This window comes from Cornus florida, unplaced genomic scaffold, assembly GCF_030987335.1.
Source record: "Cornus florida cultivar Cherokee Brave unplaced genomic scaffold, ASM3098733v1 CherokeeBrave_3.0.0_Hap2_Chr01, whole genome shotgun sequence".
Classification (NCBI taxonomy): Eukaryota; Viridiplantae; Streptophyta; class Magnoliopsida; order Cornales; family Cornaceae; genus Cornus; species Cornus florida.
The window spans coordinates 29,075,550-29,098,145 of record NW_026775571.1 but is presented as its reverse complement, the minus strand read 5'-3'; the positions used below and the strand labels follow the sequence as shown (position 1 = coordinate 29,098,145).

At 36.1% G+C, this 22,596-nt stretch overlaps 1 pseudogene; it reads right to left on the bottom strand.

Annotated features, from left to right (window-relative positions):
- Positions 1 to 22,157: 22,157 nt before the first annotated feature.
- LOC132283063 (small nucleolar RNA R71) lies at positions 22,158 to 22,256 on the bottom strand (annotated as a pseudogene).
- Between the last annotated feature and the right edge of the window lie 340 nt (positions 22,257 to 22,596).

The following is a 22,596-nucleotide window of genomic DNA, read 5'->3' as shown; positions in this document are numbered from 1 at the left end:
GCAACTTAAGTGTTTTATGAAATATGAACATGAACGCATACGTAAAATGACATTTTAAATGCGCTACAATGGCCTACGGAGTCAAAATAATCCCAATGCAAAATATGACCCCTTAAACCTCGATTTTTCATAAAATTGCCCAAAATGATGAGATACAACCCCATGGCATGTAAATGAAAATGAAATGGTGTTTGGCCTTTGGCCGCATCTCATACATATCAAAAGAATACCACAGGATGAATTTCATACATAAAGCACGCTCCGGTGCGAAATAGCATACTAAAACGCATGATTTTTTATATATTCCCATTAAAGGCAAGTTTAACATTCATGACATGTATGCAATTCCAAAAGAAGTTTGGCCCTTGGCCATATATCATATACATGAACTGAGAACCAAAAAGTGTGCTTAGGCACACATTACAAATTAAGAATTAAATATACACATTTGACAAAAAAGGCTACAAATAGCATTTCAGGCCAACCTTCACAAAATGGAACCTTCAAGTCCATAATTCATCAAAGCATAATGAGAATCTCAACCTTGATTCCTGTACCTGAAAATATTCCCAGTAACCTTGGGGTGAGAAACATAGAGCTACTCGTAGGAAATGAGCATGCATCGACCTAACGTTTTACAATAATATCACCTTAAGGTGAAACATGTTAAAGAGGCTCATGCCACCTAATATCTATGTCAGACTCAGGGAGCATCCTAAGCTACCTTAGAACATTTCTAGCATAAATCACATCATTCATGCAATTTTAATAACATAGGAACATGTTATACAAGGCAACAAGATATAGATTCTCAAAGTTATCAACTTGAAATCTAAAATGCAAAAACAACCAAAGTGGGTCATGCCACCTAACGTCTATGTTTCAAATGAATCTATAGGATCATTCCTAAGTTGCATTTGAATAATATAGCATAGATGTATTTAACAACATCAAAAACATGCGATGATTCCTTAAAAATCATAATGCATAAATGTACTTAATAACATTAAATCGCAAATAACCCAAAACCACGAGTGACAATCAAACATTGGTTGTCAACTTGGAATTGAATATGAAATCAAGTAGTAGAAGACTTGGACATCAAATCTTGGATAAAGTCAAGAACTATGGTTACTCCGGGCATTAACCCGTTGGGAAGACCACCCTAGTGCGCACTAGAAAATAAGGAGAACTCATACCTCCTGTACTAGAGGCAAACTCTAGTCATATCTCAGTAACAATGTCCAAGTGACTCCAAAATAAATAAGTTAACTACTTATATACGAAATATATATAAAGCACGAAACTACATTCCATGCACAAGTAGGTTGTAACCACACAACACATGCTCTAAATCCACAACTACTATTGGACAAATGTCGAATCTTGAGAGTGCGATTCATTACACGTTATAATAAAATCACATGTCGAATCTTCAGTGTGAGATTCGTTACATGCTATAACAACATAATTCAATATTGTAAACATAAACTGAAGAATCTAATACAAGTCTAAAATCATGCTTTAAACATACTACCAATGTCAAACTCATGATTAAATCAATAATGCAATAGAAACGAAAATTAATCAAGTAAACTAATTAATTTTTCTAAGTTTCAATTCTCAACCAAATGGTCCCTAATTAACACATGTTATACAACATAACTTGATCATTACACATATCAATTAAAAAACTTAATTAGGCCATTGAAACAATGAAATAGAATTTAATTGAATCATGATAATAAAACCTCTAAACTCTAAAACAACATCAAATGGTCCCAAATTAACATATGCTAGTGTACAAGTCCTAGTCATCACAAATATCAAATTACAAACTTAATTGAGCCAAAGGAACCATTAAATAGATTTTAATTAATCATTCTCTAGATTTTCATACTTTTCCAAATGCTCTCAAATTAAAGTATGTTAAAGAAATGCCAAGACTTAATTTAAAAGCATATTACAAGTCAATTTCATGCAAGGTACGTCCATGAAAATTAAACTTTCACCAAAGATAATTATTAAATAAAAAATGCAATTCTTTTTCAAATAATTCCGATTTAATATATGTTAACAAACACATCAAAGCATAATTTATCATCATGCCACAATTCAATTCTAAGTTATATACATCCTTGTAATTTAATTCTTATACAAAGAAATAAATATTACTAATTTTCTAGATTTGATACAAGGCATGCAAACAATTTGTATAATCATGAAAACACTCAACACAACATATTCAAAATCCTAAAACACCCCCTACGTCAATTTGAGATGAAAATCTCAAAAGCCACCAAAATGAAACCGCTCCGAAGCTGACGAAACTTCTAGGTTTTGTCGGGGATAACACGATGAACAAGAACCCCAAGGAAGCTCCTTGAAAATCACAACTTAACGTCAAACCCGAACTAAAAAAATGGCCAAAACGAGATTCCAATCGGTGGAATCGAAGGCCTCGCCAAGGCGAACATAAAACACTAAGGCGCTATGACGTTTCACTGAAGGGAAGAAGCTCAAAAGAGGAGAGAGAAGGTGGCAGCCATGGCTGCCATGGAATCTGGTCAAGAGAGAGGGGAGAGGGAGAAAAATCTGATTTTTCTTTTTAAGACCCTATATTTATAGAAAAACTCAAAAAGTGTCCCGAACGGGTCTCGCTGAGTTAGGAAAAGTGGAATTCGCATAGATGGGCTAAAACCGCAAAACTCCATTAACAAAAATGGACCAAAATTAGAAAATTTGAACAATGGAAGAAACGGCGTAGAAAACCGAGTCCTTAGCAGAAAGATATGCCCCGAACTTGTTCGACGACAACTGGGGTCAAAAACCCTGAAACTGGAGAAAAGCGATCAGAAGGGAATTCTAAAAGTACGCGACTTTACAAAAAGTGAAAATGAATCCCATACGAGGATCCTGGTTCAAAACAAGGCATTTAGCAATAACTTTCATTAATTGCACAATGTCCCCTCCAAAAAGTGAAAACTGCACAACTGGCCGAGAATGAAAATATCTTCCAAAAATATTTTCTTAAAAACCCCTGAAATAAAATGTCTTCAAAAGATATTTATGAAAAATACCCCAAGAAAAGAAAAAGTTTCTGAAGAACTATGCATCCATGCCCCTATGGACACCGGGAGCAACCAGAGTACTTTTCAGCAAAAGTAAAGATACGTATTTTATGGAAACCACTTTGAATGAAGATACATGAACTCAAAAACCAACTTAGAGCACAAAAGAGAGGTTTTTCCAACAAAGTGACAAACGAGGAAAAGACAAAATAGGAAAAATGACGAAAAGTAAATAGTGTCCGAAAAATGAAAATGTGGAAATGACGCGGTCCTCAAAGGAAGTTGTCAATCCAAGGAAATGAGTCTTGGAAATCATTCCAGAGCACTCGAGGTGACACTAAGTGACGAGAAACCAAACTCAGAAAGGAAAAGATCAACGGAAAAAAAAAATCTGTCAAAAACTGAGAAAGGAAAATGGAGGAAAATGACAGGGTCATTACACATATCCCAAGAAAAGGGATCCTGACTACCACGCAGTAAGTCTCGACTCTAAGTCAACACATCCTGACAACCACACACATGCTATCTAACATGTAGCTATACCATCATATACCGTATAAGCAATCACCAATCGCAACTTCTCAGTAATCATTATACTTAACACCTCCCAAGACAGCTAAACGAAAAATCTCCCAACGACCACATAAACATGATTCACTCAATCGTAGAGCATATTATCAAGCACTTAAGGTATAAATCCCCAAAACAAAATCTTCAATAATCAAATGATCGAACCATAAATCTTTATCAGACACTTGGTATTATCTAACACACCTCATCACCTGAGACAAACTATATGAATCCACACTGTCATACTAATATAACACACAACACCACGCTCCCACTATCACTAACAATTTGAAACAATCATTGAACTTTGAATCGACATCGTGTCAAGGAAGGACTGATTCAGGAGAAATGATTGGCTAGGCCATCCTCGCCATCAATCTTGTCTTAACACCAATGCCGTTCTCGTCCTCAGGTCTAAACCTCAAACACAGTATCACACACCGCCCATAAGACAATCATAAAAGTCATTCATTATACATTCATTATTCTACACTGTAACGACCCAAACCCGGGGGTTTGGATCGCTACCCGGGTCCTTACCCGAACCCGAGATCATATAAGGGCACTATAGTCATTTTACCTTGAAAATAATATTTTAAGACCCCTGAGGGTAAAACTGTCATTTAACCCACTTTAGAAATGTTCAAGACCCAAAAAGGGTAGAACGGTCCTTTACCAAATTCATCCGATGATTTATATGAAGTCTAGGGGTAATAAGGTCATTCCACAACCTCACAGCGGTCTAGAGCCTATAAGGGCAAAATATTCATTTGACATGGTCAAATAATGCCTTAAAACCCAAAAAGGGTAAAATAATCATTTATAATGGTCATTTAAGGGTTTTGAAACCCAATAGGGGCAAAATAGTTATTTACTACACAAATTGTAGCTTTTAGATACATCAGGGGTAAAAATGTCATTTTTTATGTCCATTCTATGCTTTAGGTGAAGTTTGGGGGTAATTAGGTGATTATACTAAAATCTAGAGTCAAGGTACAAATATTAGTTCATCTAACCGGGTGGAAAATTTCTTTCAATCGGATAGATGAATGGTCCAGTAGGCATTAACACTGTAGATCTCATCTAACCAGGTAGATAGAGGTATCTAACGGGTTAGAAGGCCAGCTAACCGAGTAGATAACTCTATCAAATGGGTCAGATGAAGAAAAACATCAAACCTCCCTCTTTGTCCCATTTATCTAACCGGGTAGATGGGAGCATCTAACCGGGTAGATGAACACCAGATCACATCTAACCGGTTAGATGGAGAAACCCATCAAAACCAAGCACTGCCCCATTCATCTAACCGGCTAGATACCCCTATCTAACCGGTTAGATGATATCCAAAAGTGAAGTAATCGAGTAGATCATTTCTCTAACCCGTACATATGTAATTCAAATTGCATAAACATGAAAATAAAGCTCCATGGACATCATAAACCTCTAAACATGTCATTGTATCATCAAAATAACATCTTTCATACATCTTTCATGAATCAAATTATACAAATCGTCTTTACACAATTTTAAAGAATTTAAGTATATAAATGAGGCCGCCATCGCCATAAATACAACATTATAATGCAATGAAAAATCCTAGCATCGTCTAAGTCCGTGAATGCAAGTCATACACCCATTCTCCTCCGGTTTCTTGAAAATGTTAAGATAAGGGGTGAGTTCAACTGCTCAGTAGGAAATGCCTAAAATACCGGCTTTGGACTCCCTTGAGCAAACCACTAAAGAATGGGAAAAGGAAGTTGGGATCATCCTCGGGGAATTATCAAAATCACCATCCACGCCATTCAATTTTTAAAAAAGATCATCACATAATCAATCATTCTCATGAATGCCAATATGCTATGCTATGCAATGCCTTCTCAACCATAGTCCCAGCCCAACACAACACACACTGAAAATTGTTAACTGACTTTACCGAGGCGAGATTGATAATTATCCCTGGTTCCAAATCCGGCAACCATTTGGGGTTTAGTATCAACGTTCCACGTCCAAATCTGGCATGCACTCCCTCTAGGTCGAATTAGCCACGGCTCGCGAAACCCGATTCCTTTCACAAACCATTTCTTTCACAAAGCATTTCTCTTTAAAACATCAAAACATCCTTTCTTTCCATAACACCTTCCAACGCAATTTTTATAAAATAATTGCACCCCAATCCCTTTACCATGCCCATTCCATGAATGAGATTCATGCATGAATGAAATCAACATATACATGCTTGGAAATTTTATCAATTTAACCATATATGCTCATCATCATCATATGTATATATGTAATCTCAAGAAAATAATTTATCATAAGGATTGCTCTTTAAACAACTTTGCAACCAAGCACATATATACACAACCAACATCATCTTTGGACATGTTTCTTCACATAAACACATAACCAATATCTAAATTCAAAGATTTATCATTTTGAGCATGCTTAGCAAGTAATCAAGCAAAAGAACTCATCAAAAGTCAAAACATAATGGTTTAGACACCCCTACCTCGCAAAATGCAACCCAAGCTCCCAAATCCCAAGCTCGAAATTCTCCAAATGGTAGCAAGACCGGTACCAAAACATAGCCCTCGCTATGATCTACACTTTCCCTAACTATGGCTCCTCACAATTTGTATTGACCCGGTCATTTACCTTCCTTTCCTTTTTTTTGAAATTTTACGGATGAATTTTTTTCATTTAATTTTCTTTTCTGAGTTCTATTTCTCATCATTAAGTGTCGTCTCGAGTGCTCGAAAATGGTTTCTGAGACTCTTTTGTTCGGATTGGCAACTTTCTTTAAGGACCGAGTCATTTCCACATTTTCATTTTTTTGACACTATTCACTTTTCGTCCTTTTCCCTATTCTGTCTTTTCCCCGTTTGTCACTTTTTGGCACAACCTCACTTTTCGTGCTCAGAGTTAGTTTTTGACTTCATGTATCTTCATTCTAAGTGGTTTCTACGAAATACGTATCTTTGCTTTTGTAGAAAAGTACTCTGGTTGCTCCCGGTGTCCATAAGGGTATGGATGCACAGTTCTTCAGAATCTTTTTCTTTTCTTGGGGTGTTTTTCATAAATATCTTTTGAAGATATTTTATTTTAGGAGTTTTTAAGAAAATATTTTTGGAAGATATTTTCATTCTGGGTCATTAGTGCAATTAACCCTTTTTGGAGGGGCCATTACGCAATTAACGAAAGTTATTGCAAAATATCTCGTTTTGAGCCTGGATCCTCGTACGAGATTCATTTTCACATTTCGTTGAGTCATGTACTCTTAGAATTTCCTTCTGGTCATTTTTCTCCAGTTTCAGGGTTTTTGGACCTGGTTGCCGCTGAAATTGTTCGGGGCATATCTCTCTGCCCGGGACTTGATTTTTGACGCTGTTTCTTCCGTTGTTCATATTTTCTCATTTTGGTTCTTTTTCGTTCACGGAGTTTGTAATACCCCTAATTTCAAAAGGATAGTCCTGGAATTTAAATTATTGTTTAAATTGCGATTTTTATTTATTATTTGACTAATTGTTTTGTTTAATTGATTATTTGCATAAATGGTTTTTAATTTCATTATTTGGTTATTTGTGTGATTTTTATTTATTATTTGACTAATTGTTTTGTTTAATTGATTATTTGCATAAATGGTTTTTAATTTCATTATTTGGTTATTTGTTTTGAATTTATTTGATTATTTGTTTTATTAGAAATTAATTGTTTTAATTTATTTAATTGGTTGTTGAAATTAGTTGTTTTACTTGAATTAATTTAATTAAATTTAAATTTAATTGTTTAATTGCTTTGATTTAATTCAATTTAATTATGTTTCACGTGATAGTAGGGTTGGTTGCATATTTGGTATACACATAAGTAGTCGGCATGATTTTAACCTAGGATTACTTATGGGCCGAATTATATATGGATTAGGGTTTGTAGTTTAAGGTTATAAATAGGGTTATATGGTGGTTTAGGGTTTAAGAAAAATAAACCTAGTACGTTTTTGGAAGCAGAGAGGAGGAACAGAGGAATTTTTCAGTAGGAATTGCCGGGAACCTTCGAAGACGGCGTGGAGATTTTGAACAAAAGTCTCAAAGGCAAGTTCTATCCTTGCTCTCTCCCTTAGGCTTCATGTTCTTTGCATACTTAATAGTTCCAGGATGAATTACATGTTCTAATTAAATAAAAAAAAAACATTACCTGTTCATGGTTCGAATTTTATTTGTGACAGTATGTGTTTTTCCTGCTAAATCGTATAACCTTGAAACTTGCCTGTATAGTTCTTTGTTTAAACCCATCTTAGCAATGTAATAGGGACCTAAACAAGGATTGAAACATACTAGGATCTAGGTACAGTTTCTAGGAACTTACACAGTGAAGCGCCGGAGGTGTAGACGAAGCCGGAAAAGAGAACACGGAGAAGAGGAGGGAGAGAGCCGGCTCTTTTTTTGATTGGAGCTGGCTCCTTTAGACTTGGAGGCAGCTCCAAGTCACTTGGAGGCGGCTCCAAGTGTTTTTGGAGCCTGCTCCATTCTTTGTTTTCCCGTTTTTTCATTCTGTTGGCTTTTCTTTTGATTTTCAGTGAGACAGAGGCTTGGTTGTGAAGTTTCTAAGTTTTTCCTAAGAGAGTTCAATACTTTAATGAATGGTTTACCAGTGGACTGGTGTGGGAATAAATATTTAAAGGTGTTGAGTCTGCTCCATGATTTTGGAGCCTGCTCCATGTTGCTCCTTTATGTGTTTTTACGTTTTGTTTGCTCATTTTCTATTTTTCAGTGATAAAGCTTCATGGTGGTTGATTTCCTATGTTTCTAATGGAGATTAAATACTGTGATAGATGGTTTATGAGTGGTCCAGAGTGAAATTAAATTGCCAAGGACTGAATGTTATAGAGTTGCACTCAGAGCATGTAACATTAAAATTGTATGGAATTATTTTAGGTGTTTTGCAGAGATGTATGGATTTGGTTAATTTAAATTTCTTAATGTTATTTAAGATTTCTATGAGAGTTTATTTCCCTGTTAATTACATATACCTGGAAAGAAAAATATAAAGAAATACATGTTTTAAATCTATATTGTGCTAAAGATTTATTTATGGTTAATTTGTACAATTTAGTGCATTACTTTGTTGGACAGAAAACTATAAGTATGATACATTACTTATGGTTTTTTTTTTTGCATGTCGTGGAATTTAGTTAGACAATATCGATTTGTGCTCTATAAATTGTATGGAAAACTGGGAACAGAGATATATTTACAGACACAATCCTCGTGATCAAGTTATGATTTCTGTATTGATTTACTTAAGCATGATTGTTAATCTGTTCTAAGGTGCTTAGTTGGAATTGGTGGTATTGACATTTATATAGTCAGTATTTCATCAACTGTTAGTTTAATTAAGCATGTTTGATAAGTTACTTTAATATGCTTAGTATGGAGTAGTTGGTATTGATAATTATACTTTAATTGTTAATTAATTATTGGCATTATTTAAGAATGGTTGCTAATACATTCTAATATGCCTGGTATGGAATTGTTGATATTGTTATTTAATTGTAAATACTTTATTAACTATTGGATGGATGAGATTGTATGCACTGGTATGGGACGGTGTCATACTAGGTTTGGATTAGCTCAAATTGCTAAGTCCTACCTATTTTGGAATAAGGGCACGGGTTATAAAATACAATCCTCCATATATATATAAGTCGGTACGGTTGAATACGCCTAGTGACTTACTGGATTTCTTGTGGATGGTTAGAAACGGAGTTTAGATATATTTTTATGTTACCGTGTCATGAGCTTGAGTCTCAGTGTCAACGGTTAGGGTGCGTATATGCAGTTGGATGTGTAGCTGACTGTGAAGGTTGAGGTATACCCTGTTTAGGTTTAGGTACTCATGCCCACTCAGGTGCGTATTGTGTGATGCCTTCTATCCAGGTTGAGACCCTCTTCATAGTCTAGCGAGAGTCCAGTAGTGTGGATATATTTATGTACGGATTATTAGTTATTGTTGAACTATTTAGTATGTACATGCGTATCGAGTCTCTGCTTGGGTTGTAGTAGGATAGAACTTGTTCGTGGGCCTGACCCACTCCTATTTTTCAGGTGTACGTCAGTTCCAAGCTTGAGCTCGTTCGTGCTGAGCAGAGACGATCTTCCATTCTACCGACGATGTAGGATTTCTTTCCAGATCTTGGATTTGGATTTTATCTTCCATTTTATTTTCATTCAGTGTGAGATTTTTATTAGGGGTCCACTAGAGATGGATTCCCGAGTTGTTCAAATTATGGATTTTTGGTTTATCAGATTTAAGTATTTAATTATTTAAGGATTATCTTTTAGTTTTCTTTTCAGCTTTAAACTTTTATTCTTAAATTCATATTTTTGTATTCTGTGTTCGTTATAACATATTAATTGTTTGATATCCCTCGGGTTTGGGCCTGGGCCTGAGCAACCCGTGTCTCGGATCCGAGGGGGATCACAGAGTTTTGCCGTTTGGGCGCGTTTGCTCAAATTTCACTTTTCCGGACCCAGCGGGACCCTTTCGGGGTACTTTTAGGGTTTTCCTATAAATAGAAAGTCTTAAAGTGAAAAGTCACTTTTTTCTATCATCTTCCTCCCTCTTTGGCCGGCAGCCATGGGAGCTCCTTGGGCTTCCACCTTTTTTTCTTCTCCTTCACTTGATTTCCTTAGTGAAAAGTCTTCAGCCTTAACGTTTATCGTAGGCCTCGACGTGCTCTATCTTTCCCCCTTATTAGAACCCATTTCTGACCATTTTGTGAGTTCGGGCTTGAAGTCAAGTTGTGATTTTCATGGGGCTTCCTTGGGATTCTTGTTCACCGTGTTGTCCCCGACAAAACCCCGAAGTATCGTCGGATTCAGAGCACTTTTCTTTCGGTGGGGATTTGAGATTTTCATCTCAAATTGAGGTCGGGGGTTTTATAGTTTATATTCTTGTTATATTGCATGCTATTGATGCTTATACAACTCATTTACATGTCTTTGTGTCAAATCTAGAAACTTTAATGAATTATTTCTTTGTGTAAGATTTAATTTTCCCGGTTGCTCATAGCTTGGTTTAAACATGTGGCATGATATTATATTACCCCTTGATATGTTCATTGACATATATTAAATTGAGAGCATTTGAACAAGTATTGAAGATTTTATTTAATATTTATCTTGAATAAACATTTAATTCATGCGGCCTTAACTAGCTTGAAATCAACATGTGTTAGCATATTATATTAGGCCCTAGCATGCTCTTCAACATAGGTGAATTTGAGAGTAATCGAAGGTGTTTTGAAATCTAGTAATATTTAATTAATTTGATTAATTAATTTATTCCATGTGCACTATTCACTCCATTGGATTTCCGATTTGATATTCTTGATGTACATGCCATATACTTTCACATATATTATTTTGAGAATTTTTGGACAACTTTGATTTCTAGAGAAATTAATTAATTAGGTAAATTAATTTCTACTTAGTGTTCCAATGAGTTGGACTTGTATTTCATGGGGCTTTTGTCTTTTTATCATGCATCATGACTTGTTGTATCTTGGTCTCACTAATGTAGTTAATGAACTTGCACAATTGTATTGGAGTGATTTAATTATTCATGTATGGCTAGATAAATAATTAAATCATGTGTCTTATACTAGTGGTATACTTACATCAATGGATTCTATGTACTATATATCCTAGTTTGTAGTCTATGTAGATGCATACTATGATTTCTTGACATTTCACATGCCATGATAGTTGAGAACTTAGGGCATGACTTGTATGTTTCCAAAATCTCGATTGTGCATGAAATATGTTTAATGCATTACTTGTATCTTGATGCTATCTTGACTTGCACAACTTGTTGATTTTGAAACTTGGGGATATCAGTTAAGAAGTGACATGGCTAGGACTTGGTTCTAGTACGGGAGATAGAGAGCTCCCTACACTATCGTGCGTACTAGGGGAAGGTACCCTTGGGTTAGTAGCCCTAAAGTGATCCTAAGAGAATGATTTTCTATCGTGCGCACTAGGGGAAGGTACCCATGGGTTAGTAGCCCTAAAGTGATCCCATGAGTACGGTTTTAATCTGGGCGATATCCAAGTATCCACATTGTTGATTTCACTATTTAAATTTCAAGTTGCTATTCCTAGAAGATTTAAAACTCTTTTCGTGTTATATGAAGTATTCCAACCTTGTTTAATTACTTTGATACTATGCCTTATCCTTGATTTCACGCCTTGTCCTTGTCGTGTTAATTGAATTGTTTCAATCTTGTTAATTTTCTTAGTTATCTTGTGTTCATGTTGTTTTATGCTATCGTGACTTAGGAATAATCCTCTATGTGTAACTTGACTTAGATTCTAGATGGCATGGACCACAAGTAATGATTTATATCAACATGCAAAATCTCTAAACCATTAGATTTCAAGTGTTATCTCTTAAATAAATAAGAACCTTGTCGTGTTATATGGAGTATTTCCTACCTTGTTTAATTGCATAGATATTATGCTTACTTCGTGTATTTTTATCTTATTTAGCATACTTGGAACTGTGTACTTGCTTCTTGTACCTAGATTCCATTTAGTATACTCGTGTCTTGTATACTTGCCTTGTGTGTTTCCGATCTTGTTTAGTATACTTGTGTGTTGAATACTTACCTAGCATGTTTTCATCTTCGCTTAGTACACTTGTAACCGGTATGCTTATATGTTGTGTATCCCATTTCAATTGCATGAGTAGTATAGGATGATCCCTGAGTCTCACTTTGATATAAACGCTAGGTGGCATGTCCCTTTTGAATTGTTTCAAGTTAATGTAAAAATCTGTAAGAAATCGAGTCGATGCATGCTCATTCTCTACGAGTAAACTTGTTTAATCACCCCGAAGTTACTGGGGTTTTTGTTCAGGTACGAATACTTGGTTTGTGATGCTTGTCGTTTATTGGGATGGCTTCTAGCTTTTAAGTTTCCATTTCATGCAAATGTTAGCATGAAATGCCATTGTTGTAACCTTTTATATTAAAAGTTGTATCTTTGATTCCATATATGTAAAGTGTACATAAGTACACTCTTTTCAATGTATTTGACATGTATAAGATGAGGCCGGAGTCCAATGACATGTATCTTGTATTCTATGCACTTTCGTTTTCAAGGTTTATAATGAAAATATTGAAAAATGCTAAGTCATTACTTCATAACTTTTGCATCGGGTGTGGGAATTCCATTCTTTTTCTTTCATAGGAATTCTATGATCATGTATGAGGTGTGGCCAAGGGCCAAACACCATTTCATTCTAGGTTTCGCATTTTAGTTCCATTTATAGCATTTTAAGGCATTTTTGGTCGTTGAGAGGTCATATTTTGTATTTTGGATATTTTGAGGCCGCAGACCATTGGGACGCGTCTTAAATGTCTTTTTACGTATGCGTGCATGTCCACATTTCACAAAACTCTTAAGTTTCAACTTTGGAACTATTTTTGGGCAATTTTATGAATTTTTATGAAAAATTCATGCATGGGAGTGTCATTTGAGTTCCTCCTTGTTTTGGCATGTTTTGGATGCTTGAACGAGGCTAGGAAATGTTTTGAAACTTGTTCGGATCATGTAGAATGCATGTAGAACCCTAGGATTGGCCCAAGCACCATTCACGCACATTGCAGCAGGTTTTTCTACTGCAGCAGATGTGTCGGTCGGCTGATGAAGCTTTATCGGTCGACCAACGAGCCTCGAGGATCCATTCCAGTAGGCTTTTCTTGAGAAACATCATTTCGGCCGGCTGAATATTGGGGTTCGGTTGGCTGATGGTTGAGTTTCGGCCGGCTGACCCTTACCGTCAGTTGACCGATCCTCCTTGGGACTTCTCCATTTCAGTTTTCTTGGTCAGCTTTGTTGTTTCGACTTCAGAAGGTCATAACCCTTTTATTTATGATCCAAATCAGGTCATTCTTGAGCCTAACTTCAAGAGCTTGAAGTTATCTTTCCAGTGGTACCAACCACTTTCAAAACTCGACCTATAGTGGGAGTTATTCCAATTTTAGTGAGATAGGTTCGTGGTAACTCTTAACGGAGGAGGCCACTTTGTTTTAAATTCATATCTTTTCCGTTCGGACTCCGAATCAGGCGATTCTTGATTCTAACTTTGTTCATTTTTCGTTGAATTTCAAATGGTGTGCACGGTGGCACCCATTTCAGTGTGAAATGACCACTTTGCCCTTGGTTCATTTCTTTTTGGGTTTGGCATTCTTGCTTCATTGTTTGGCTCATTTGAGTTCCATGACCTCATGGAAGGTCATCAAAGTGTATTAGAGGTGTGTTGTGCCTTAGGAGACCGTTGTCTTGTCTTTTGCTTCCGCATCTTGGATCTGTTTCGGGTCATCACATGACACATCGGGTTGAATAAAAAACTCGGGTCATTACACAATTCCTCCTCTAACATGGAGAAATCATTGAGAGAAGGAAGAGTGGAAAAGAAAAGAAAATGGGGGGGAAGAGAGAAAAAGTGCCAAATTAGAGAAAGGGAAGGAATTGATGTGGGTGGTGGTGGTTGGTGGATATATAATCCAAAACAAAATATATGGCCCAAATCAAGTCTTCCACCATTGACTTGCCCTTGTACCAAACTACTCTTCTCAAACCAACCAATCTCATACATGCCCCCCCTTAAATATCTTCTTCCACTAACTAATGTGTGTATATATATATCCATATATATATTTATATAACAACTCAATGGCCTAAAATAAATAATGACGTAATAAAATATACAGGGTCCCACACGGTGCTTAAAATGATGCACGGAGAATAATTAATAAAATCAAATAACGAAAAATCTAAAAAAATATGGGACGTTACATACACAACCTTGACCGCTATATAGCCATACACACTATTCTAAGAATCCCATTCATACCTTGATCATACAAACCTTAACGAGTTAAAGGCAACCCAACACTGAATACTAATATAACGACCCGAGTTTTTATTCAGCCTGGTGCGTCAGTGATGAACCGAAGATTGACCTGTTAACGGATCCAGATGCGGAAGCAAGAAACAAGACAATGGTCTCGCAAGGCATAACACACCTCTAAGACCCTAAGATGAGCTTCCATGAGGTCACAAAACCCAAAAGAATTGACGTGGAAGTAAGAGATCAGAATTATGACAAGTTAGCCCCCAGGGGCAAAATGGTCATTTTAGAAACTATAAATTCGGGTGCCACCGAGCACACCACTAGAAAGGCAATGAAAAACTAATCAAGATGGACTCAAGAATCGCGGGATTCGGAGTCCAAACGAAGGAGAAAGACAAGATGAAGAGAAACGAGTAAAACCCGTTAATCAAGGGCAAAATGGTCAATTTACAATTGAGAAGGGAGATTTGACTATAAATAAGTCAAATGAGGTCCACACAACCTAAACCAATCGTTTCACAACATTCCAAGAGGTTCTAAGAACTTTTACCAAGAATCCCACAAAACTCCCATTCTCGGTTCAAGCGAAACCTGACACTGTCTCACTAAAACATGAATAACTCCCATTATGATTTGAATCTGAGAATGGAATTTCTACCATTAGAAATATGACTCAAAATCCATGAATTTAGGCTCAATAATCATCCCATTTGGATTAGGAATGAGGAAGATATGACCGTTTGAAGTTGGAACAAACTGGGCTATTTCAGTCGACCGAAATAGTTTTTTAGACGACCAAACTGGGCAAAAATCTTGCTAAAAACATGTTCTTTGAAGGGAGGTTGTTTTGGTAGACCGATATAAGCCATCGGTCGACCGAACTGGAGTTTCGGACGACTGAAACAAGCCAAAATGGTGAAAATGGCTACTGGAATGTGTGATTTCAATGAACATATGAAACCAAAAGAGAATCGGTCGACCGAACTGGCATTTCGGTCGACTAAAATGGCTCGAGAAAGTGCATATGAACAACCTCTTATGCACCAAAAATGAAGAAAAGTCCCTAAGTCACATATGAATCCCCCATGGCATGATCAAATTGCATTATATGTTATTGTGTGATGATGTGAACATACACACAAGTGTCATATGGCATTTTAAACATGTTACAATGCCCTACGGCCTCATTACATTTTATTTACAAAATTTTACATGCCAAACCTCCAAAGTTAGAAAAGTTACATTTCAAAGGTGAAACTTGAAGTTTAAATACATACACTTGAACTTTAAAGTTTGTGGCCCTTGGCCTCATGTCATACATATCAAATAGGTTCCAAATAGTATATCTAAGTACACTTTACATGTCAAAAGGCAAGAATGACATATTGAACCTAGCTATGTAATACATCTTTATAAGCAAAACTTAAACATGCTAACACTTGCATGTGAACAAGAACACTTTAAAAGAAACTTCAAATCTCTAAACCACCCAAGGCAAGTGCAAGTCTCCGAGTCTTGAATCCTGTACCTGAATAATACCCCCAGTAACTTCGGGGTGAGTAAACAAGTTTACTCGTAGTCAATGAGCATGCATGACTCAATTTCTTTCAGATTTTTACATTAACATGAAAAATTTCAAAAGGGTCATGCCACCTAACGTCTATGTCAAAGGTGAGACTCAGAGAGCATCCTAAGCTACTTTAGAGTAATATCAACGAGAATCATGTTATATATACATATATGAAATGAATCAAGGTTGGGATAATCCAAAGAACGCGACAAGTTTACAATTTAATATGAATCATATTATCAATGTAATTGAACAAGATTGGAATAATCTAATTAACGCGACAAGAAGAATACTTGAAATCAAGGACAAGGCATAATATCTATGCAATAAACAAGATTGGTGTATTTCACATTACACGACAAGAAAGATGCTTGAATACAAGGATCACATTATCAATGCAATTAACATGATTGGAACATACCAATTAACACGACAAGAAGCATACTCAGAAATAAGTTAATAAGAATTACATTATCAATGCAATTAACATAATTGGGACATACCAATTGACACGACAAGAAGTATACATGAAATCAAGAACAAGGCATAATATCTATGCATTAAACAAGGATGGAATATTCCATATAACATAAAAATGTTTTAAATCTTCAAGGAACACAACACTTGAAATTTAAGGAGTGAAATCATGAATGAAGCATAAAATCTATGCAATGAAACAAGATTGGTGCATTTCACATAACACGATAAGAATTAAATCTTCACGAAATAGCACTTGAAATTTAAAGAGTGAAATCAACCAATGTGGAAACTCGGATATCACCTGGATTAAAATCGTACTCTTGGGATCACTTTAGGGCTACTAACCCATGGGTACCTTCCCCTAGTGCGCACTATAGTGTAGGGGGCTCTCAATATCTCCCGTACTAGAACCAAGTCCTAGCCATGTCAATTCTTGATTGATATCCCAAGTTCCAAAATTAACAAGTTGTGCAAGTCAAGATTGTATCAAAATACAAGAAATGCATTAACCACGTTTCATGCATAACCAAGATTTTGGAACACACAAGTCATACCCTAAGTTCTCAACTATGATGGCATGTGAAATGTCAAGAAATCATAGTGTGCATCTATATATACTACAAATTATGATTTAAAACACAAGGAATCCATTGATGCAAATATACCACAAGTATAAGATTAATGATTTAATTATTTACTAAGGAATATATGAATAATTAAATCATTCCAAGACAATTGTGTTAGTTTATTAAATACATTAATGAAGTCAAGTTACAAGAAGTCTAGATACATGATAAAAAGCTAAAAGCCCCATGAAATATAAGTTACAACCATGTGAATTAAGTTCCATACAAAGAAAATAAATAATTGCAAGTCTTAAAACTTATCCGATTATTCTCAATTTAATACTCGTGAAGGGACTTGTCAAGGAAAGCATAAATATCAAGTTAGAAACTTAATCAGACCAATGAGCCATTGAATGGATTGTAATTAAAATCTCTAGATTTTGAAATTCATCCAAATGATCTCAATTTAATATATGTTATACAACATGTCAAGACTTGATTTAAAAACATGATACAAGTGAATTCTAAGCAAGATAGGGCCATGATTATTAAACTTTAATACAAGAAAAATAATAAATGAAAGGTTTTAAAACCTAATCAAATATTCCCTATTTAATATATGTGAAACTATATGGCATGCACATTAAGAATATCAAGTCGGAAATCCAAGGAAGTGAATAGTGAACATGGAATAAATTAATTAATCAAATTAATTAAATATTACTAGCTTTCAAAACATCTTCGATTACTCTCAAATTCACCTATGTTGAAGAGCATGCTAGGGCCTAATATAATATGCTAACACATATTGATTTCAAGCTAGTTAAGGCCATATGAATTAAATATTTATTCAAGATAAATATTAAATAAAATCTTCATTACTTGTCCAAAAGTTTTCAATTTAATATATGTCAATGACCATGTCAAGGGGTAATATAATATCATGCCACATGTTTAAACCAAGCTATGAGCAACCGGGAAAATCAAATCTCATACAAGAAAATAAATAAATAAAATCTCTAGATTTGATATCAAAGCATGTAAATAAGTTGTATAAGCATCCATAGCATGCAATATAACAAGAATATAAACTATAACACCCCTACCTCAATTTGATATGGAAATCTCAAAAGCCCACCAAAAGAAAAGTGCTCCGAATCCGACGATACCGCGGGGTTTTGTCGGGGACAACACGATGATCATTTACCCCAAGGAAGCCCCATCAAAATCACAACTTGAACTTGAAACCCAAACTAAAAAATGGTCAGAAATGGGTTCTAATAAGGGGGAAAGATGCGCGTCGTCAAAACAAGCATTAAACATGAAGGCACTACTATGTTTTACACAAGGGAAGGGCTTCAAAGGAGGAGAGAGAAGGTGCTAGCCATGGCTACCATGGATTCCGGCCAAGAGAGAGGAGAGAGAGAGAAAAATCTGACTTTTTCTTTTAAGATCTCCTATTTATAGAAAAACCCTAAAAGTGCCTCGAAAGGGTCCCACTAGGTTCGAAAAAGTGAAATTTGAGCAAATACGCTCAAACGGCAAAACTCTGTGAACAAAAAAGAACTGTAATGAAAAAATATGAACAACGAAATAAATGGCGTTGAAAATCGAGTTCCGATCAGAGAGATATGCCCCAAACAAGTTTGGCGGCAACCGGGTCCAGAAACCCTGAAACTGGAGAAAAATGACCAGAAGGAAATTCTAAGAGTTCACGACTCAACGGAATGTGAAAATTAATCCCGTACGAGGATCCAGGCTCAAAATAAGACATTTCTACAATAACTTTCGTTAATTGCACAATGACCCCTCCAAAAAGGTTAACTGCACTAATGACCCAGAATGAAGATGATGAGCACTGAAAAGTGCGTATTTAAACCCGTTAAGTTTAGGTATTCTAGAACCTTTATCTATCTTACTTTATTGTTTTAGATTAATTTCGTGTTAATTCCATTTTTAGGCACTTATCCCAAAAATAAGCTAACTCAGCCAAATAAGAGCCTAAAAGGAGCAGTTCTCGGATTAAACAAAGAAATGAGCAAAGTGGAGAAAGAAAGAAGCAAAAAGGAAGAAAGGTGGCCATTCAAGATTCTCGATCGATCCAAGATGAAGGTTCGATCGATCCAACATGGATCGATCTTAGCACTTCAAGATAGATCCAAACCTTGACCCAAAACAGAAAGCCCAAAGTTCGATCGATCCAACACTATACTTCAATCGATTGAACACCTTTGTCCTCATCCAAATGATTGATCTTATACATAGCTGTCCACCTACCTACCACTTTTGTCCTTTTCCCCATAAATATCTTCAAAATATCTCAGATTTGTCTTTTCCCAAAAACCTTACCCAGTTGGATCGATCCAGCCTTAGTTCGATAGATCTCAGCCAAGTTCGATCGATCAAGTCCAAGGTTCGATCGATCGAACTTCCTCCAGTGCGAAAAAGTTAAAATCCCAGTTCACTAAAGTTGCCCTCTCTCCAATCATTAGAGAATATTGGGTGCACGACCCCAGCTCATTTGGTGTGTCACTTGACCTACCTATAAAAGGAATATGATGCACTTTTTGAGGAGGATATATACATTAGAGATTATTTTCTTAGGGAGGCAAGTCTTAGTGTAGAAGAAAAGAGGAAGAAGGCTAGAGACACCATTGGAGGCCTTTCATCTTCCAAGGAGCAGATCTCATCCATGGAGCTTGTTCTGAGGGTTGGAGGAGCATCACCATGAGTGGCTAGACATCCTCTTGGGGCTAGAGTTAGCCCCAAGCATACTTTTTTTACCTTAATCTTGTGTATTATTGAGGGATTAGTGTTGTAATACATGTTTTGACACTTGATTCATTTATAGATATTGTTTATTCAATGATTTGTATGGTTTAATGCTTCCAATTGTTCATTTCACCTCTATCCATATGTCTATGTATGCTAGGGTAGATGTTCATGTGCTCATCGCTATCTCTTATGTTATTGATGCATGTCTATGTGTATTGATGCTATAGATCTAGAGATTGTCAAGACATAATGCTTAATGGAATGCTATTGTAGTTTAATTGATGGTTCATACTTATTTCTTCATGGGTTGTGCCTCTCCCTTAGTTTAATTTCATGCTAGTAGTCTAGTTGTAGTGTAGATGATAAATGAGAGGACAATCCATGCTTGTTGTTTGATGTTCCATGCTTCTGAATGCAAGTAGCATATATCTCTAACCTTGTGGTGTATTTGGATTGTGAGCTTAATGAAAGGATTAATGACTTGTTTTGATTTATTGTGCCTTTCACATGTTGTTTAGACAATATATGCTTCATTCATTAGATATTGTGCCTTTCACATGATATTTAGACAATACATGCTCAATTGGTTATCCTTGCTTGTTGAATCAACCAATCACACACACACAAATGTTGCAACACACCTTACCCTCATTAGTCACTTGTGAATGGTATAGAATGCATTGCTTGGTGGTGACCTCTAAACCCCAAGACCTCTCTCTATCTCTTTTACTTACTCTTTATTGCATTCATACTTAGTTTAATTTAGTTGCTTTCTAGTGTAATCAACCAACCAACCAATTGTTTGATCATTCGACCTACTAGCCCTAGTTGCAATTCCACAACAAAATTCGACCTAGCAAAATCCGCAATCCCTTGGGACGATCCCTACTCGCCCTAACTATATTATTTTTAGTGAAGGTAGTAGTGGCTTTATAAATGTAAAACTTGGCCCTCGCCTTAATGCACACTTTCCAAACTTGATGGTGGTGCGGCGACACACCCGACTAGTTTTTGGTGCCGCTGCGAGGATTGATCGATTGATTTGATTGGCAACGTCGAATTTGTGGAAATCAATTAGGATTAGTACTCTTTTGTTCGTGTTTTTACTCTATATTCATTTTTCATTTTATTATTTATTGTGTTTGTTCATACTTGACTAGGTGCATTGAGTTGAAGAGAAGTCAAGCAAAGGAAGAATTAAGCAAAACAAAGGAAAATGCTAAAAATTGAAAAATTGCTAAGCTAAGCTATAAATTTGGAGTTGAAGTGCTATAGGACCTTTGTGAGACTTTCTTAACTCAATCTCTTAGTTAAATCGTGAGCCCGCGTGGAGGCATTGCATTTCATTTGTATATAAATCGTGAGCCCGCGTGGAGGCATTTTTTTTTTTGTCATTGCATTATTGTTGTTTCACACATGGGATTTGTGTTTGTGGAAGAAGTCTAATTGCATTGTAATGAAGGCATAGTGTTTGTCATTTGTTGTGTTTAGCATTGTGCATGCATGGTCGTCGTTCATTAAGACCTACTCTTGTCCCTTTAGATTTGCATCTTCAATCTACTGTTAGAAACCCTAGGGGAAGAGGAAATTCAAATAAAACCAATCTATCAATGGATGACCATAATGATAATCATGTTGATGACCTTGGTCACATAGATCAACAAGGTATCCTCCATCCTAATGTGCACAATGATAACATGCAAGTACCACTAGGCATGCCTAGACCATACATTCACCAACCTCAACAACAACAAGGCCAACATATACTCCACAACCTCCCATCATAAATCAAGGAATTCAAACTCAAGGTGTTCATGTTGCACCTTAAGTTGCTAACCCACCAATTGCTTTAAGAGACCATTATGTGCCAAATGAGTATAATGCACCCACATGCATCCAATTGCCACCATTTAGAGCACATCACTATAAAATCAAAGTACAAACCATTTAAATGCTTCCAAACTTTCATGGACTTCCAAGTGAAGAACCTTACAAGCATTTGGATGAGTTTCTTGAAGTTTGTTCTACCGTGAAATACACGGATATGCCGGAAGAAGTCTTAAGGCTTAAAATTTTTCCGTTCACCCTTAAAGAGAAGGCAAAATATTGGTTTAACAATCTTCGGCCTTTTTCAATCACTTCTTGGGCAGAAATGCAACAAGAGTTCTTGAAGAAGTACTTTCCGGTTTCAAAGACCAATGCCATGAGAACTTCAATTAGAGGCTTTACACATGGGGATGGGGAAACATTTCATGAGGCATGGGAAAGCTTTAATGAATTGCTTAGGAAGTGTCCACATCATGACATGCCCAAATGGCAATTAGTTCAATATTTCTTTGATAGCTTATCGGACAATTATAAGGGCATGGTTGATGCTTCCATGGGTGGTTCTTACATTGATAGGCATGAGGATGATGTGTGGCGTCTCTACGAAAGCATGAGTGGAAATTCATTGCATAGAACATTGTCTTCAAAGAATGGTAGAAATACACAAGGTAGGAAAAGTGTTGGCTTACACTAAGTCGACAACTCTAATGACATAGCCGCCGAGATGAAATCTTTATCTCAAAGGTTTGATCAATTCTTGATCAACCAAAACTCGGTGAACCAAGTATCTTCCTACCCTAACCATTCTCATCGTGCATCC